Below are 16,816 nucleotides of genomic sequence, written 5' to 3'. Positions count from 1 at the left end.
ATCTCAGAAAAGCATTTGAACAGATGTGAATTAAGTTGAGTCTCAAAACAACCCTGAGAGGAAGGTAATTATCCATTATACAAATGGGTAAAACAGAGAGTTTAGATAATTTGCCCGAGATCAATCTGCCATTTGGTCACTCATTCATGCAAAGCTGAAAACAGAAACCACTAGAATCCTGTTAGAGAATTATCAAAGTCTAATATCTGAAAAAGACATTTTCCCATTCTTTTACAAAATCACTCTCTCATGCCCTCTAGCACTCTCATTTTCTCTTCCCCACACACTCCCACAAAAATAGAAACACACATGTATACTTCCCTATATAAATGCAACATATGAGAATTTTTAATATGGATTCATATTTCATGTGACACAATTCTAGTAGACATTGTAATCCGTATGAATGTTGTCTTGAATTTCTCTCCATCAAAATGATCCAATCTAGTTTAACACCAGAGTTAAATTGAAAATCTCTCTTTTTCACTGGCAAATAGAAACTTTAAAAACAATACTTTGCATTCTGGAGAGTGGTTGAGTGGACTGTTAGTATTAACTGCCCTTTTAAAAGGATTCCACATGTGCTATTTATCTCATGGGGATCACAATAATGCTGGTGAACTTTAAACAGTAAATGCTTAGTTTGCTATTAGTGTCAGGTTCCAAGTAATGGATCCATCATAAAGTGAACTACGAGGCATTCCGTTCTCTCAAAGTAAAAATTTATTTAGACACATCATATTGGCACTAACAGGTGAAAAGCCAGTACTAATGTTCCTGAACTTTTCACTCCAATATAAGTTTCATTTCTCAAGTTTCTAAAACATTGGTTACATTGTCCAACCAAGATGGGAGCTGGTTGCTCAATGATGTCTCTCCTCCTTCTCCTCCAGTCAGCCAGACGGTGGAATGTGGTTGACTCATCAGCTAGGAATGATCTTTTGACTGAAAGCTCCATCCCCTTCCAGTTACAAGTTGTATCAAGCTGAATTCATACTAAGATGTCCAAGGATACAAACAATCCCACACTCCAATCAAATTCAGGCTTGACAATTAGTGCATCTCCTGCAAAGTCCAACATGTATTGATTCTTTGTCAAGCGGGTGGACAAAACATCTACTCAGAACACCCTCTGGGAGAAATTAAAACGCACTACTATCAAAAAATGCCTTCTGTTCCTCATACAAAAATTGTATGCTAATTCTATCCTGAAAGTGAGGTATAATCCTCAAGGGACTTTAACCAGCCCAGTAAGGATATAAAAAGGGGTACGGCAGGGTTGCATCCTGTCCCCCTCACTTTTTAGCTTCTATATTAACCCCCTGATCGATATCTTACAGAACCCTGATCTACATCCTCCTAACACAATGCAAAATTCTGATTCTCCTATATGCCGACGATGCTGCTATTATTTTGCAAACTCCCATAGGACTAAAGACAGCAATTACAGCAACACTTGGTTTTTGTAGGCAGAATTAAGTTGATCCTTAACTTTGATAAATCAAATTTTTTTGTTTTTGCTAAAAGACCTAGCCAATATTCCTGGAAAATAGAAGGACATAGCTTAGAACAAGTTAGAACATTTAAATACCTTGGGGTGGTTTTCCACTTGCAAGGGACATGGAAGGAACATCTGGATCATACACTGCAAGCAAACTATAGGTCCTCAAATGCAATCAAACATTTCTTTTACACAAGCGGAGGTCAAGTACCATGTTTCCCCCAAAATAAGACAACCCCTGATAATAAGCCCAATTGGGCTTTTGAGCGCATGGCAATAAGGCCAAGCACTTATTTCAGGGTTCAAAAAAATATAAGACAGGGTCTTATTTTGGGGAAAACATGGTAGTACCTGCTGCCTTAAAACTTTTTGAAGCCAAAACATTGGCACAAATTCTATATGGGCCACAATCAGGAATCCTGGCAAAGAAAGACTCATTAGAAACCATACAAACCAAATTCCTGCGAGCCATCTTAGCTGCACCCAAAGGAACCTCAAATGCCCAGTTAAGAATTGAGACAGGCATGCCTCAAATTCAGGTAAGAGCCTGGAAGATGATGATCATTCATTGGCTAAAAATGCATTTCTTTCCAGAGGGGCTGTCCCCGCTAGTGTTGACTGATAACTTTCCTTCCCCCTGGAAACAGACAATAGACCACAAGCTGGGCTCATATGGGCTCTGACCGGTATTCTTATGTCCCTAGGCTTTGACCAAGCAAAGAAAGTAGTAATCAATAGAATGAAGGATATGGAGTTTCAAGAAGAACTAAATAGGTTACTTCTCCACAGTAGGGACAGAATCAAACAGGGTGTGTGGGAATCGGCAAGATATCTAAATGATCTGATCTTCCCAAAACAAAGAATAGCTTTTTTCAGAGCCAGATTTAATATTCTCCCCTCAGAACTCCTCCAGGGCAGGTATAAGAGAACACCAATAGCAGAACTGGTGTGCATATGTGGTAAAGGGGAAGTTGAAGATATCTCACATGTTTTATTGTACTGTGAGTTATACAAAATTTATAGGTCAGTGTATGTTTTCCCCTTGTTAGAGAGATTGCCAGGGAGGGCAGACAATTTTTATGTAGGCTTTCTCCTCCAGGACTCAAATCCGGCTATCATGTGTGCAGTGGCAAAATTCTGTGTTGCTGCAATGTCCACAAGAAAAAAATTGGTTACAGAATTATAGCTGTCAACTTGTGCCAATTTTTTTAGAGACCGCTAACAAGTTTTGGATAATTATATTTACTCACACATGTATCGGCTCTCTGCTCATGTAAACTAGGGAGTGACCCTAACTGTTTGAGAACAATTAACCCAATTAAAATTAACCCAATCATGTTCAGAATATAGCAACTCCAGGACAACCTCTCTCAGTTTATCAGGCAACACCCACCACACACACACACACACACACACACACACACACACACACACACACACTACATGGCTCAGCTTTCCTATAGTTTTGAGTATGACTTTAGTGTTTTTTGAAAAGATTACAACCCCACTGTCAAAATAAACCCACTTGGAGAGCTGAAGGCAGACTGCCTAGTAAAAGCAGGAGACCTCTCCTGCCTAATAGGTTAGCTTTCACACTCTGTGGATCAACTGGTCAGCATATTTGAGGAGGCTGCACATTTTGACAGTTGGCTAAACTTCCAAATGTTCTGATTGGTGGATTTTTCGTTTTGGTGATATTCCGTAAGAGGGTGGATAGTTTAGAAAGTTTAATGAATGATTTGGATTAAAATGTCCCGTACAGCTGAAATTGAGATGCCATCAGGTGACAAACCAGCATAGAAGCCATTGTGCCAAGATATGGGTTGGCAGTGAGGACATAATTTTTTTTTTGATGGTATCATTTTTCTGTTGCCTCAAGGCTAAGTGAATGGTACTTTACTGAATGAAGAGAAAGAATGATGAGGCAGTCATTGTTTAGTTATCACAATTGGTCATTAAGCAGAGTGGTCTCTAAGTAAAACTACAATTGTGCTTATGATTTTGAGCAGACGAATACTGGTAGCTGTCCAATCTGTTCTTGAAGACCTCCAGCGACAGAGCATCCACAACTCTAGGAGGCAAGTTGTTTCATTGAATAATTGTTCTTCATGTCAGGAAATTTCTCCTTCTAGATTGGATCCCTCTTTAACGAATGTCCACCTTTCTTCTTCCCCTGTCCTCAGATGCTTTGGAGAGTAAGTTGACTCCCTCCTCCCTGTGACTACCTTTCAAGTATAGGAAGACAGCTATCATGTCATCACTTCTCTTCATTAGGCTAGATTTACCTAGTTCCCATAAGTATTCATCATACAGTTTAGCCTCTCATCTTTGTTGCTCTTCTCTGCACTCGTTCTAGTGTCTCAACATCTTTTTTGTATCGTGGTAACCAAAACTGGATGCAGTATTCCTAGTGCAATATAAAGAGGTGCTATCAGTTCTTGTGATCTTGATGCTGCCCTTCTGTTGATGCAGCCCGGGATTGCATTTGCTTTTTTGGCAGCTGCAGCTCACTGATGATTCACTAGGACCCCAAGATATTTCTTGTGGTTATTGTTGTTGAGCCAGGTACCACCTATCCTATAGCTGTGCATTTAGTTTTACCTGCCTAGGTGCAGAACCTTGCTTTTCTCACCACGGAATTGCATCTCATTGGCTAGGACCCAATGCTTGAGTCTGTCAAGATCCTTCTGAATCATGAGTCTATCTTCCAGGGTGTTGCCAGTTCTTCCCCCTTCCCCTCCAGCTTGGTGTCATCTGCAAATTTTATGAATTCCCCTTCTATCCCTCATCTAGATCGTTTATGAAGACGCTGAAGAGCATTGGACTCAAGACAGAATTTTGAAGTACCCTACTGCATGCCTCCCTCCATGTAGATGTAATTCCATTTAGGACCATACACTGAGTGCGTTTGGTCAGCCAACTGCAAATCCATTTGGTAGTGGTACTGTCTGTCCCACATTGTTCTATCTTACCAAGACGAAGATTGTGGTTTATTTTGCCAAATGCCTTATTGAAATACAAGTAAACTATATCCATAACATTTCTCTGATCCACTAATTTAGTCACTTTATTATGTTATCTATGTGTCTCTGTTTTTACTTCTAAGGTGTAATTAATTGAAGGAGAATGGCTGTTCTATATGTTTTTCTGCAATTTCACACATTTGTAAAATAACGTTTATTTTTGAAATGCTATAAACAGTATGGAAATGTTAGGAACATGTGTAAGACAGGACTTTGAATTCATTAAGCGATTATAGAGTCTTTAAATAAATAAAAAAATTTAATAGCGTGATCGTTTTTATATATTTTATAACTCATAAGCGGTACATAACAGTGGTGCTTATATTTAAAATGTAGATTAAGTAAATGTTAAGTTCTAAGTATGTGTGCATGTAGCAGATTAGAATGTGGGGATGGTGTGATCTCAGTGGTCGGCAAACCGCGCTGGGTAAACAACGTTAACACAAAGTCCTAATCTTATCAAAAATGTAAAGACAGGATGTCTGGCAGAGACCCTATCTCAGATATGCAAGGCATGGGGACCCAGCATGTAGACATTGTTTGCCACAGGAAGAACATGAGGGAAACACGAGGGGTCCATATGGAATTCACGAGCATTCTTTAGCCAATCAGTACAAGTAAACGTTGATTAATGTTTTGCCATGGGAGTTGTAAAATGACAATAAAAGGGAGCCTTTTGAATGGGGTCAGTGTGCCTTGAACAAGGTGCCTTCCCACCGAGGGGCCTTCCCATGAACTATCTTCCTGCCTATGCGTCTTTCTTCATCGAAACAATAGATAAATTTGAGAAATACTAGATTATTGAATTTAGAAGGGCATGATTTGTTCATGTGGTGGCATGCTTTTTTATGGTACAAAGGAACAAAAATACAGAGGTATTTTAGAAGACATCAGATACGTGAAGCTTTGTTATTGAATTGGGAGAAGATTAAAAAGCAACATTATTTGAAAATTCCAGTCTGGGTTTCTACAATAGAAGCATTTTCATATTCATGATGGAAATGGTTTGGGATGCTAGTAAGGCTTGTATGAGGGGTACGTTAATACATATGAATAATAAACATAGATTAAAACAACAAAAGAAATGGAAAGAGATAGAGGAAGAAATAAAAAAGAAAGAACAATTACTTATACTCAATCCAGGAGATAAGAAAGTGAAAGAAACAATAAATATACTACGAGGGCAATTTAATATGTTAATGGCTGATCAGGCGGCAACTAGTTTACAATATGCTAAACATAATACATTTTGTAATGCCAATAAACCAGGTAGTTGGTTGGCCTATATGCTGAGGAAAAAACAGAAATCACGAGTCATAGGTAAGATAGAATTTAGAGGTAAGGAAGTTTACCAACAGGATATGATCAAAAAGGCTTTTTTAGAATTTTATACGAAGTTATATGCTAGTGACTCAATACAAGGTACAGATATAGATAGATACTTAAAGGAAGAGAATTTTCCTGAATTAACATTAGAACAGAGGGAAAGATTGAATCAGCCAATAACTTCTGAGGAAATTATTGCTGTAATTAAGCAGTTAAAAATAGGGAAGGCTCCGGGAACAGATGGATTAACAGCTGTTTATTATAAGAATTTACAGTCTGAAATGGTAGAACTGCTTAGAGATCTATTTTATAAAATTCAATTAGGGGGAGGAGTTCCACCCTCTTGGAGAACAGCTTTTGTTTCACTGATCCCGAAGGAAGATCAGAATTGTACCAAACCTGAAAATTTTAGGCCAATTTCACTTTTGAACACTGATTATGAAGTTTTTGCTAAGATATTAGCAAATAGACTAATGCCAGTTATGCAGCAATTCATAATGATCAATCAGGTTTTACATAAGGGAGGCAAATGAAATATAATGTTAGACAAATTATAAACTTATTGGAATATTTGGAAAAAAACTGTTGCAATATTTTCAGGATCAGACTCAATAATATTATTAAGAGTTAAAGGTTTAAATATACTTCCTTTTATTTACAATAGGCATTCTATATTCACTGAATATTCACAGATAGAAGCAAGGAAAAAGGGTGTAGGTAGCTCCTTATATATACAATGGGTGGAGCTATAAGTGGGAGTGGTGAATTATGAATACATTAAGAAGTGAAGAATAAGTTAACCCCTGATATCCCATTCATATACTATTTACACATTAGAGAATAAGGCATTTACATCTGACAAATCCCCCTCTAAATGCCGATTCGTTATACAACACCAATTACACTCAGATTCAGGACAATACAAGACATACAATTTAGAAGTCAAATATTTGTGCTGTTTAGAAGGTAAAGGCTTTGTCAATATGTCAGCTAATTGTTCTGAAGTATCACAATGCACTGCTTTAATAAATCCATCCTGAGATAATTGTCTCACATGTTTAAATTTTATATCTATATGTCTGGACCTTTGTCCAATGACATCAGATCTAGATATTTCAATGGCTGCTTTATTGTCTTCATGCATAACAAAAGGCAGAGCAGGCTTTTTCCAAACATCTGAAATTAAGTCATTAAACCATACAAGGTTATTTGCAGCTTTGGATAAACAAACATATTCCGCTTCTGTCGTTGAAGTGGCCACTAGTTCTTGTTTACCAGTGTACCAGTAAACTGGACAGTCATTTAAGAGAAAAATATAACCAGATGTACTTTTTCTGCATGAGGTGTCTCCAGCCCAGTCCGCATCTGCGTAACATGCAAGTTTTGGTTCTTTATTATCATTGGGTTCTAATATTAAGCAAAAATCTAGTGTACTTTTCAGATATCTTAAAATTCTTTTAACAGCTTCCCAGTGATACATTGTTGGTTTGCTGACATGTCTGGATAATAAATTGAGTGGTAAGGCGATATCTGGTCTAGTCCAATTAGATATATAAAGAAGTGAACCTATGATTGATCTATAAAATGTGTTATCCTTGAATTCAGGGGAAGATTCATCAGTATTTCTAAGAAAATCAGTTTGCATAGGAGTATCACAAGGTTTGGCATTGTTTAAATTGCATTTGTTTAAAAGTTCTATGATCTTATCTCTCTGAGTAAGTTTGAATCCCCTTCTAGTCTTATTAATTTGGACACCAAGATATTTGTTCACTTTGCCTAGAGATTTCAACGAGAAATGTTCATTTAGCTTATTTACAAAAATTTCTCTTCTCTCTTTATGTTTTCCTATATATAAAATGTCATCTACATAAATCAATACAAATTCAATGTAATCATCACCCTTTTTGACAAAGAAACAGTTATCAGCAGTGGTAGCGTTGAAGTCCATGGTTTTAAGTACTTTTACTAAACAATCATACCATCGTTTACCAGATTGTTTTAACCCGTATAAACTCTTGTTCAACAGCCAAATTTCATTTTTGTTTGTGTATTGACTGTGAGGTGCTCTTACGTATATTTCCTTATCTAGTTTTGCGTGTAGATACGCAGTCTGTATGTCATATTGAAATACATCAAGATTGAGTGCTGATGCTACCACTAGAGCTGTTTTGACACTCTCTGTTCTTACTGTGGGGGAATACGTGTCAGTATAGTCCTCCGGATATTTCTGTGCATAACCTTGTGCAACTAATCTAGCTTTGTACAGAGTATTGCCTCCTTCTAAGTTCTTAATTTTATATATCCACCTGGTACCAATAATTGTTTTATCTTTAGGTGCAGTTGCAGGTGTAAATACATTTAATCCTTGTAAACTTTCCATCTCTTTCTTCATAGCTAATTCCCATTTTTCTTTTTCTTCACGAGGGAGTTTTAACACTTCCTCATATGTATTAGGTGTTATTGGCTCACCATCCATATGCATTATGTAATCCTTGTATTTATTTGGCATTTGATTTCTGTTGTTCCTAATGGTTCTTTCAGGTTTACTATTGTTATCATGCAAATATCTTGCTTCCTTTTTTGTTAGTGCGTGTGTCTTTATTTTGTGTTGGCTATTTGTCCAAGTTTTGGTTTTGTTTTTATATTTGTTGATATTTTGTTTTTCTATGGTCCCTTTCTCATGAGATTCTGTATCTTTGTATTTATTTGGAAATATTTCATTAAGATGTAATTTATACCAGTTGGCCTGTTCATGGAACACAGCTGTTCTGGAAACTATAAATTTGTTATTGTTATCAATGAATCTGTACCCTTTAGTGCCAGTCTCATATCCCATAAATCTGAGTCTTCTGGATACGTTTTCCCCCTTTCTTCTCAACTGCTTAGGTATGTGTACGTCTGCAGTGACTCCAAATATGTGCATGTGTGCTAATTTTGGCTTCCTATTATACATTACTTCATATGGTATCTTATTTACAATACTGGACCAGGTTCTATTTTGTGTGTAATTTGAATAATGTAAGGCTTCTGACCAGAATTGTTTGCTTAAGCCAGCATCTTCCAATGTGCATCTAATCATGGTTTGTAATGTGGAATTCTTCCTCTCTGCAATCCCGTTCTGGAACGCGGAAAATGGACTAGACGTGTAATGTAGCATTCCTCTATCTTTTAACCATTGGGAGAATTCTTTAGACATGAATTCACATCCCCTATCTGTCATAATTTGTTTTATTCTGATATTGTGTTGTGTTTCTATGCGTTTGTAAAATTCCTTAAATTTTTGAAAGGTTTCATCTTTGTGTTTTAATGTATAAACAAACCCATAGCGGCTATAATCGTCTACTATTGTCAGGAAGTAACGTTTTCTATAAGTAATTGATGGAGTTAATGGGCCAACTAAGTCCATGTGTACTAAATCAAAAATTTTGTTAGTTGATCTAGTAGATTTTCTTGGCCTGGGACTAGTTTTTAGTTTTGTAGATTTACATACTGAGCATTCCAAATAGTTTTCACAATTTTTTATTTTGACGCCTTCTGCGTGTTCAGTCATTTTTTGTACTACAGGAAAACTGGCATGTCCTAACTTCCTATGTAAGATGTGAGCACACTCATCATGAATTGGCTTACCTATTTTTGGTTTTTTTTTCATTGTGTGCATCTACGTGATCATGAGATATTTTACATTCATCATTGTCACTGTTACTAATATTTTCATCATCTACTTCAATACAATCTTCCATATTTGAATCAATGTTATGTAACCATTTTTCCTTTGTTATCAGATAAGGTAGGCCTCCTTTAATCATCACAGTGCCTATATTTATTTTATTCTTCTCCAAAGTTGCTTTTCCCTTTGAAAAAACTATATTAATGTCAGAATCTCTACTTAGTTTTATGGCACTTAGTATGTTATGAGGTATTTCAGGTATTAACAATACCCCCTCTATTTTTCCTAGACCAGGCAGGGTTACATTCCCTCTACCTAATACTTGAACCTTTTCTTGGTTAGCTACCTTTATTACAAATTTGTCTTCTGCAAATGAAGACAATATATTTTTGTTATTAGTGGTGTGATTAGTTGCTCCAGAATCAATAAGCCAATTATTGTTCTCATTTTGTTGTATTTTTGTGTTGTCTTGTTTATTTAATCCATTCAGTGAACCAGATTTTCTATCCTTTGAATTATCTCTGCCCCCTCTATTCTCTTTGTAATTTGGTGGACTTCTATATCTATGTCTATCTATGGAAGACTGTCTATAATTGTATTTGTTTCTATATTCTGACCTATGTCTTTCCTTTGGAATTTTGGGACAATCTCTTCTATTGTGTTCCCTGGATCCACAATTGTGACATTTAAATGTTTCATTATATTTTTCTTGGAAAGCTACTTTCCTATATGATTTGTGTTCTGTGTGATTGCTAGAACGATTCCTTCTTGAATTGTCTTCTGCTATCAATTTATTGGATAGACTTTCTATGGATAAATATCCTAGATTGATAGTGTCTAAATGTGACATAAAACTGTCCCATGATGGATCAAGTGAGTTGATAATAACACTTTTCATTGTTTGGTCTGAAATCACCTCCCCCCTCAAATGCAGCTCAGCTCTTATTTTGTTTAAAGATATTAAATGCTCACTTATGGAAACCCCTGGTTTTACCCTAGATGAAAAGAAATCTTTAGACATCCTTGTGGTGGTAGCTACACTGTCGCTGTGAAACAAATTAAACATGCATTGAATAATTTCTGAAACAGTCAGATTTGGCTTGATGCTATGATACATTGCAGGAGACACACTAGATATTGTTAAGAAAAATGCTCTATGGTGTAAACAATCTATTTTTAAAGTCCAAGGTCTCTTTGGGGGACTAGTGATAAAAAAGAGTAAATTTTCCTTCATAAAGACAACCTGGAGCTGTTGATACCATTCTTGTAAATTAACGCCATCAACCCTTAGCTTTGGGAAGTCACTGGGTAAATTTCCGACATTATTTTGTCCATTACTTACAACCTGAGGTAGTCCGTGGTCTCGCAAGTGTAGAAAATTGCAAAACGGCATGGGGATGCTCGCAACGAGTCTGCATGGTCCTCTCGCCAGTTCATGTCTTCCCGGACCGTCTGCGTAGTTTTGCGCATGCGCGTTGTCCATTTCTTCTTTGGAGTCGTCGTGGAAGGTTCTCTCCATTGCAGCTCGCTCGTTCTGTTCCTCTTTAGACGAGTCGGTCTCTGGTTCGATTTTGGGAGTTCTGATGACGGCGGCTGCTCTCCTTTTTCTTTTGGGGGCATTGACACTTGCTTCGGTCTGTGGTGTAGGGCGGTATCGACAAGGCTCTCTGGGTTCGGGCGTCGGCGCTCTCGAAGTCAGGATGGGAGCGGGCAGGTCTTGAGGTATCGGCTTGCTCGCTCGCTTCTTCGGTGGCTCTTTGGTAATTTTTAGCTTTGACCCAAATGCAGCAAAAAGCGTTTTCATTGCTGATTTTATTCGGGATTTTGTTGAATCATCTTCACTTTCTGATTCTGATTCTTCTGAGGAGTTTGAGTCTTCTTTTTCATTTTCGTTGTCTGATAACGTTTTTCGCGCCAGAAATTTTGAATTGAGCATTTTGATTGGCTCTGCTTCGCTCACCTTGGAGGCCTGTTGAAACCAAGATGGCTGCCATTCAAAATTTCGCGCGGGATCACTGTTTTTCTTCTTCGTAATGACTTTCTCTGCAGTCATATCACTCACTATTTTTGGGTCTTTAGACTTCTCATTAGTGATGTTTTTCTTTCTCGCTGCTCCGCTGTTCTTCAGCATTTCTTGGAGGTTCGCAATGAGGCTTTCATCATTCTTCTGGCTCTTTAATAGTTTTAATATCTCTGACCTGAGTTCGTTATTCTCTATTTCGATTTCCTCCTGGTCATCATTTTCATCTATTATTTCTTCGTCTTCAGTGGTGTATTCTTCGGATTCTCTCAAAATTGCGTTTGTGGATTCGTTGATTATTTCTTGTTCTGTTTCCATTTCTTTGCTGTAGGCCCTGGTGTTGGGCCTATCTTTCTTAGACATTTTTAAGTTTTTATTGAGTCAATTAACCATCCTCTGCTACCAGCTTGTTGCAATATTTTCAGGATCAGACTCAATAATATTATTAAGAGTTAAAGGTTTAAATATACTTCCTTTTATTTACAATAGGCATTCTATATTCACTGAATATTCACAGATAGAAGCAAGGAAAAAGGGTGTAGGTAGCTCCTTATATATACAATGGGTGGAGCTATAAGTGGGAGTGGTGAATTATGAATACATTAAGAAGTGAAGAATAAGTTAACCCCTGATATCCCATTCATATACTATTTACACATTAGAGAATAAGGCATTTACATCTGACAAAAACAACCAGGTCCCTGCAGTGTTCATATTTTTGGATGCAGAGAAAGCATTTGATTGATTGAATTGGCAATTTTTGTTTAAGATAATAGAAAAAATGCATTTTGGAGAGTATTTTACACACTCAATTAGACCAATATATCAGGAACAAACAGCACAAATAAGAGTTAATGGAGGCCTAACAGATGTTTTTAAAATTGAGAAAGGCACAAGGCAGGGTTGTCCCTTGTCGCCATTGTTGTTTATTTTAACTTTAGAAGTTTTGTTGAACAAGCTACGTGACTCTGATAAAATAAAAGGAATTGTAATAAAACAGCAGGATTATAGACTAAGAGCGTTTGCAGATGACCTGGTTGTTACTTTATCTCAACCTATAGAAGCGGCTCTATATATGTTGGACATAATAGGTCAATATGGTAAAGTATCTGGATTTAAAGTAAATCAACACAAGACAAAGATGATAATTAAAAATATGTCCATATCTCAAAGAGAAGATTTAGGGAGAACAACGGGGTTTGAAATAGTTAAAAAGGTTAAGTATTTAGGAGTATATATTGCAGCCTCAAATACGAAATTGTTTAAAAACAATTATGAAGTTCTTTGGCAAAAAGTGCAGAAAGAAATGGATAACTGGAAAAAGCTACAACTATCATTACTGGGAAGGATTGCAGTAATAAAAATGAATGTATTACCTAGGTTTTTATTTTTGTTTCAAATGATACCAGTGCTTAAGAAAGATGCAAATTTGATGGAATGGCAGAAAGGGATTAATACCTTTATCTGGGGTGGGAAGAAACCAAGAGTGAAATTGAAAATTATACAGGATGTATGTGAGAGAGGAGGCCTTAAAATGCCTAATTTAAGATTGTACTGTGAAGCAGCTGTTTTATCTCAAATTAGCGATTGGTTTAACTTAACTGAAGAAAGAATGTTAAATATAGAAGGTTATGATTTGCTATATGGATGGCATGCTTATCTGTTATATGAAAAAAAAGTGGATAAAGTGTTTAAGGGTCATATACTTAGAAATGCGTTGTTGGGGGTTTGGAAAAAGTATCAATATAAGCTAAATTATAAAATACCCATATGGACAAATCCCAGACATGCAATAGAAAATATAAGTATAGAGCAAGAAACAGAGGTGATTACTTATAAAGAGCTCCTTTTTTTTGGAAAGGGGTAAACTGCAATTGAAATCTTTAGATGTATTAAAAGAAGAAGGGATAATTTATACTTGGTTTCAGTATGGTCAGCTTCAAGCTAGATGGAGGGAAGACCAAAAAATTGGTGTTATGCAAAATAAGGAAAATCTGGTGAAACAGATTAGAGATCAAAGTCAGATGCATATTAAAAGGTTGTATAATGCTTTATTGGAAATAGATTCAGAAACGGAATTGGTTAAGAATTGTATGATAAAATGGGCACAAAACTTTCAGGAACCAGTGATGATGGAAACATGGGAAAAGATTTGGGTTAGAAATGTTAAATTTATGCAAGCACAAAATTTGAGAGAAAATTTTTATAAAATGTTTTATAGATGGCATTTAGATCCTAAGAAATTATCATGTATGTATTCAAATTTGCAAGCTAAATGTTGGAGATGTGAATGTGATGATGCAACTTATTATCATATATGGTGGACTTGTAAGAAAATCAAGGCATTTTGGATAAAAATTTGGTGGGTGATGCAGAACATTTTGAAAAAAAGGTTGAAATTTACTCCTCAATTGTTTTTATTGGGCATAACGACAGATTACACAGTATTAGAGACTAAATTGATTTTGAATTTCATATCAGCAGCCAGACTGTTGGTAGCGCAATACTGGAAGAAGGACTCTTTGCCTACTATTGAAGAGTGGATACTGAAAGTAACGAATTTGGCAGAAATGGCGAAAATTTCAGCGTATTTGAAGGACTATACACAAGAAAGATACGTATTGGAATGGAGAAGGTGGATTGATTATATTCAAAATAAGTATCAGACAAGAAAATATCAAATAGCTTATGAATGAATGCTAAGTACTAGAAGTATTATGTTATCTATAGTGGAGTTAAGGCTTCAGGGGGGGATCTAGTAGTCTAAGAATAGATAGTTCAATTTAGTTTATGACTGTTAATTGAAATACCCTGTATTTTGCTCTGGGAAGTCTGGGGGGGAGGGTGGGTTGAGGGGAGGGAAAGGGTGGGGGGCAAATTGGGGGAAAAAACTTTTTCTTTTTGTAAAACTTTTCAATAAAAAAAAGAAGCATTTTCATATTCAGTAGTATTTAGAAGGGAACAAATTGTTAGATATAATGAATTAATGGATGAAAAGGGTGAAGTTAAATCGAAGCAAGAATTGGAAGAACAAGGTTTTAAGATGGATTGGTTTTCTTACTGGCAAATATGTTCTAGATATGAAGAAAATCTTAAGCAAGAAGGTTTTTACATTTTTATGACTAATTTATATAAGATTTTAATGGGTTCTGATGACTATGTAATTAAAAAATTATATGGATATTTGCTAGAGGTACAATTGGAAGAAGAACAAGTTAAAGAACCAATGATAACATGGGGGAAATGGTTTGGTATTGATTTAAAGAAATGGCAAAAATTTTGGTCACAAAATTAAGATGTTTTACAGGTGGCATCTACCCCTGACGAGGATAGCCAGAATGTTCAAGAATAAATCGGAGAAATGTTGGAAGTGTCATCAAACTCCAGGATCATACTACCATATGTGGGGACATGTGTAGAAGCCAAGAGATATTGGACTAAGATACACACGTGGTTGGAAAAAATGATAAAGAAACACATTGACTTTAAATCAGAGATATTTTTTATTAGGGATTTTACCAGAAACATACAATAGAGAATTGCAATATTTAATTGTGAATGTTTTAACAGCGGCTAGAATTGTATTTGCTAAAAATTGAAAAGAAGAGAAGTTACCTACTGATGATGAGGTAATTAAGAAAATTATGGAATGTGCAGAAATGAGTAAATTGACATTTGAAATTAGAGAACAGGAAGACAAACAATATTATTTGATATGGGATTTGTTTTATCAATGGATAGATAATAAAACATGGAGATGAAATATGAAATATGAGGTTGATGTAAAGATAAAATATGTGAAGTTCTTTTTGATGAGAAATAAGTTTTTGTTATAAAGTGGTACTCTGGAAATGGGATTATGCACAAAAGAATGTTAACCGATTGACACAGTCTATAATTGTTTGAAATGATGATGGTTTTATGTTTTGTTTTTGTTTTAAAATAATTCATTTTTCAAAAAAAATAGTTTAATGGTGAGAAATGAAAGATTAAAAAAAGCAATGTTCAACAATATATTAAAACTAGCTCCTGAGAACTAGAAATTACAGGTAGTCCTCGATTTAAAACCACAATTGAGCCCAAAATTTCTGTTCTTAAGCAAAACATTTGTTGGATGAATTTCACCTCACTGTATGACCTATCTTGCTGTCAGTTGTTAAGTGAATCACTGCAGTTCTTAAATTAGTAATACAGTTGTTAAGTGAATCTGGTTTCCCCATTGACTTTGCTTGTCAAAAGGTTGCAAAAATGATCACTTGACCCTGGGACACAGCAAGTCATAACTATGAGTCAGTTGTCAAGTGTCTGAATTTTGATCACGTGACCATGGGGATGCTACAATGGTCAAAGTCACTTTTTCAGTGCTGTTGTAACTTTAAACAGTCACTAAATGAACTGCTGTAAATCAAGGATCACCTGTATTAGAAATTGATGGGGGGGGGAAATTACCACTTTTCTTGTTCACAGGATAGCAATATAAACAATAACAATTCCAAAGCCTGAAATAAGGTCCCTTCTGATTTTTTGTTATCCAGACTAGGACGCCTCTCCTCCCTCAGTTTTAAAAGCATCAGGAATTAATACAATGTGCATACTTCTTTTTTTTGCTAGATTGTTCCTAGTGCTTGAAAATATGTAATAAATGCTTGATCTCAGTGAAATGTTAAGATCTTGTTAAACAGATATGATTAACAACATATGCATGTCTTAATTGAAAATCCATGATTTATTACCCACTTTCAAGGCATTCATAGAGCTAATACAGGCATAATGACAGCTCTTTCCCCATTTGCACCTAACCATGACACAAGTATGCCTTTGCAAGCTTTTTTTTAAAATACCTTGTCCACATGACATTACAAGGTATGCTAACAAGACTTATCTACTTTGTACTGGAAAGAAGGAGCACTAGTCCTACTTCAAGTGATTTTCCATTGTAGAGCTTCTTTGGTATCTCTACATTTGTCCTGAAGGTGCTTTTTCTAAAAGGCAACTGGACTTTCTTGCTTGACTTTTTTCCCTTTGAAAATAGTTTGCTTCTTAGCCAAGAAGCTTCTTCAGTGTATGAGAAGTGAAATATTTTACAAAACAACAACAACAACAAAAACCTCAAGGAAGCCCAATTGTTTTTGGAAAAAGCACCTTTGGGACAACCATGACCTGGATGATTGAGACTCTCCGGAGACATACAGTATTGTATCTTCACATTGAACAATCTTTTAAAAATTGTATTGTGAATGCTTTATTGTTCAAGTAATTCTGAGAGTATAATATATGAT

The sequence above is a fragment of the Pituophis catenifer genome, unplaced genomic scaffold (assembly GCF_029215685.1).
Source record: "Pituophis catenifer annectens isolate HBS135680 unplaced genomic scaffold, rPitCat1.0.hap2 SCAF_2, whole genome shotgun sequence".
Classification (NCBI taxonomy): Eukaryota; Metazoa; Chordata; class Lepidosauria; order Squamata; family Colubridae; genus Pituophis; species Pituophis catenifer.
This window is presented reverse-complemented; position numbering follows the sequence as displayed.